This window comes from Gopherus evgoodei, chromosome 4 (genome assembly GCF_007399415.2).
Source record: "Gopherus evgoodei ecotype Sinaloan lineage chromosome 4, rGopEvg1_v1.p, whole genome shotgun sequence".
Lineage (NCBI taxonomy): Eukaryota > Metazoa > Chordata > Testudines > Testudinidae > Gopherus > Gopherus evgoodei.
Genome location: NC_044325.1, coordinates 8,632,219 through 8,636,679, shown reverse-complemented (window position 1 = coordinate 8,636,679; position 4,461 = coordinate 8,632,219).

Below are 4,461 nucleotides of genomic sequence, written 5' to 3'. Positions count from 1 at the left end.
TTAGCTGTCTTGTTTTCCCAGAACAGGTACCCAGAAATCCAAGTTCCTGCCATCTTGCAAAAGAGCCCGGGGGCCTGATTTGCATTCACAGAGGTTTAAATCAGGAGTAACTGACCATGAGAGTCAGTGGAGCTTTACACCAGCCTGAACTGGTGTAAGCAGGAGGAGAATCAGGTCTCATGCTTCTTAGCTGCCTTCAGGTAGATCCAAGGAATTTGAATTAAAGGGAGCTGTTCTCTCATCAGAGATGAGTTTTAAACCACTTAACCCTGGGAGCAGAGAAAATAGGTGTGGCTGCTAGATTTCTTTCTCAGGTGACTTCTCTGCTAAATTCATCACTGCAGATTCATTCTCCGCTCGTGCAATAATATAAATACGTATTTTTTCATCACTCGGCCATGTTGAAAATATCTTTAAAACAACCTGGGGCACAGTCCTCACACAGACAATACTCCCATTAACTCCTGTGGGAGTTACACACTTGTACAAGGACTGCAGGATCACTGTATGCAGGGCACTCTGAGTTATTCTGAGTTGGTGCCTACAGAGCTAGTACATGTCAATACAATAGCACAAAAAGAAGCTAGCTGGGTAAGCAGCATCCAGACCATTTCCATATTTCGCATTCAGCCCTGGATAATTTATCCTGGATATGATCAACAGGCAGCAGTTTCCATTTTCAGCTTTGTAGCCCTCTTTAACCTTCCTGCGTTTCTGTATTATTCCTCCTGACACCGGCAGAAAGCTCTTCCCAATCTGATAACAAAACTCTCAATGGACTATGTGCCTAAGTGTCACCAGTAGGCAGAAAAGAGGAGTACACAAACACATTTCTGGTACAGAGCACCATGATCCAACCCAAATCTCCCATACACAGCTGGACGTAATAGAAATGCCAGCAACATGGAAGATAGAACATATATGGTTTGGTTTGAGAACCCCAGAACAATTTTCCGAATATAGGACTGGAAGGGACCTCCTGGGCTCTTGAGTCCGGTCCCTGCTATCACCGGCGACCCTGGCAGTCCACCTTGTTCATAAATTTCTGAAGCTTCATCTTAAAACCAGTTAGGATTTCTTGCTCCCGCTCCTCCTATTCGGAGGCCATTCCAGAACCTCACTCCTCTGCTGGTTAGAAACCTTTAATTTCTAGACTGAATTTGTTCATGGCCAGTTTATCTCGATTTGTTCCTGTGCCAACATTGTCCTTTAGCTCAAATAGCTCTGCTCCCTCCCTGGGGTTCATCCCTCTGCCGTATTTACAGAGGTTTTGTAGGAAGACTGCTGCTTAGACCCACATCTCACATTGGACAGGCCCTTCCCTTGAAGTCACTGGCTCAACTCCCACTTACTTCAGTGAAAACTACAAGTCCCGTGCAACGCTCACATGTCACCATGCAGGTGTCTGAGGAAGGCAGTTCAGTGGCATTATACACATTAACACAGATTCATAGGACTGGAAGGGACCGCGAGAGGTCATCTAGTCCAGTCCTCTGCACTCCTGGCAGGACTAAGTATTATTTAAACCATCCCTGACAGGTGTTTGTCTATCTGCTCTTAAAACTCTCCAATGAAGGAGATTCCAAAACCTCTCTGGGCAATTTATTCCAGTGCTTAACCAACCTGACAGTCAGGAAGTTTTTCCTAATGTCCAACCTAAACCACCTTTGCTGCAATTTAAGCCCATTGCTGCTTGTCCTATCCTCAGAGGTTAAAAAGAACAATTCTTCTCCCTCCTCCTTGTAACAACTTTTTACATGTCCCCTCTCAGTCTTCTCTTTTCCAGACTAAAACCCAATTTTTGTAACCTTCCCTCAGAGGTCACGTTTTCTAGTCCTTTAATCATTTTTGTTGCTCTTCTCTGGACTTTCTCCAATTAGTCCACTTCTCTCCTGAAATGCGGCACCCAAAACTGGACTCCAGTTGAGGCCTAATCAGGCCTAAACATCCTTTGTACCACTCCACCTTGGCTCATGTATTAGGGCTTTTGCTCCCAGCAACACCAAATTGTCACTGCAGTGCCACAAGCAGTAGCAGAATCAAAAGATTAATTGGATTTGTCAGCTAGTCTCAATTTCCTGTTTATCAAGCGTGGCTCCTTGAAATGCAGTCATTTTTGCTGCTGCTATTGGATCAGACCAGACGGTGCATTTTTTTGTTTAAAAGAGCACAGGCTCTATGGCCTGACACACGTTGTCTCTAGATCAGTTTTCCCGATATGGTGGCTTTTATGCTAGTGTAGAGTGCCCGGACTCTGTATCTGTATCTCCTTTCATGGCTTATGCCACTTCGGCCTGGTTCACATGAATAAAATGTACCTCAGACTGGCTCAGCCAAACTGTCAGTGACCCCAGAATATGCAAATTTCTCTTTAAATGATGTGCCTGGAAAATTGTTCCTCAAAAGGTAAAACAAATGAGAGTTGTCAGCACAAAATTTTGGGTTTCAGGACATGGTTTTGCAACTGTCACAGCCTTGGTTTCTAGGTTGCACTTGCTGTGGGTTGCTTGAAGACCATTTAAAAGGCCTACAGGAAAGGAGCAGCAATGCTAACATTTACCCACAGACATATCGCTGGAGAGTGCTTGTCCGGGTGGACTCTGTCGTTCTAAAGAGCAGGCTATGCATGCAGCAGGCATTCGGAAGCTGCGTGAAGAAGGGTTGACAGCATGCCCTGAGCAATGCCTATTTTTCAAGTCCCACAAAGGCCATAGCATTAAGCATGCACCTTTGTGGTCTTCCTTCAAATTATTCTACAGCTTAAAAAAAAAATTGACGTGCTCCAGCAGATTGAGTGAGGAAGTGGAAAGGACCAAAGACTAGCATCCTGCGCTGTCAGGCTGAGCCTGTGTACATTGCAATTCACCCTGACCTGAGATGTCAGTGCCTTTCCAACAAGACATTAATACAGAATGCGCGAGAGATGGTGAAACAGAGGATGCTCCCTTGAGATGTGACTCTTGTTATGTTTCATGGCTTACAAACAGAGAAATCAGATAAAACCCATAAGAAACACTTACTGGAAGATTGCAGCATAACCCTACTTCATTTCAGAACTTAGAACACACAAGAACCCCAGATCAGAGAGGGACAAAGCAGGCTGCTTCCTACAACAGAAGCATAGCTCCTCCATGTTACCATAGGCTGGCTGGCTGCAGATTGACTACTGCTAGGCCCAGCTGGCACACTACCATGTAGATCCCACTAGCTGGCAAGCAGGACCAGAAATTTAAAGCAACAGCTACAATTTAAACTGAGTTTTCAATACACCACAACTCCCTTATTTCCAGGGCAGGTCCGGGAATACCAGTTCTCTAGCTTTCCGTGCACAGCAAGTTCAGACAGCAAGGGAAGAGAAGCGAATGTGCGTTTCATTCAGCCTTTTGTCCTCGGAGCAGGCTTTGCTGGCGTTCATTGTCAGCAATGGATGCATGGATGCCACCAGCATTAAGGAGGAATTACAAGGCCTGCTTTAGACTAGTAAAGGCACAGATTTGCAAAACTCCTCTGCGACTCAATGGAATGAATGGAGGTTGCGTAGCTACATCGCCCAGTCAGCTCTGCAGAGAGCAGCAGTGCATAGAGCAGGGAGCAGTCCAGCCTGCAGAGAGGGTGTCTACACTGGAATTAAAAGGGCCGGCTGACTCGGGCTTGGGTTAAGGGGGTGTTTAATTGCAATGTAAACATTCAGCCTCAAGCTGGAAGCCGGGCTCTTGGACTCTGTGAGGTGGGAGGGTCCCAGAGATCAGGCCAAAATGTCTACATCTCAACTAAACAGCGCCTTAGCCTAAGCCCTGCGAGCCTGAGGTAGCTGGCCCGGGCCAGCCCTGGGTGTCCAATCGCAGTGTAGACACACCCAGAGAGAGAGGCTGCAGGAGTGAGACAAGTGGTGCAGAACAAGTTGAAGCATGGGGGTGAATGCTAAGGAAAGCAAAGATGGCTTCACAATAGATTGCGGGCTATGTTTAGCTTCAGTGGAGCAGGGCTGGATTTGGCTCTGCGGCTTATATCTGTCTCAGGCAAAGCATGAGCTCCTGGCCTGGTTCCTAGTGGAGATTTGTGCCCATCCCTGAATGGGGCATATGGAGGCCCCGAGGGTGGAACAGCAGTGGTGTGGCAGGGCTGTCTGGCCCTGGGACCCAATATCAGTGAACGTGTCATGTTCCCCAGCACCACAATGTGTCCAAGGCCACATTTCCAGCTGCTTCCCTGAGAATCACAGCAGTGTGAGCCTTCCCCTGAGAAATTCAAAGGGAAACGCAGCATTTCCAGGAATAACCGGAGCCCTCACTCCGGGACACATTCTGATCTCTGCACTCACGCTGAACAGACCCCTACTTTGGGAGTTCAGTTAAACTACTCCTGGAGGAGGCTATCAGAAGCTGATACTGGGGGCAGGAAAACAATTCAATGTGCTTGATTCTCATCTCAGGCTAGTTTTATCTGAATGGGACTCCGTCA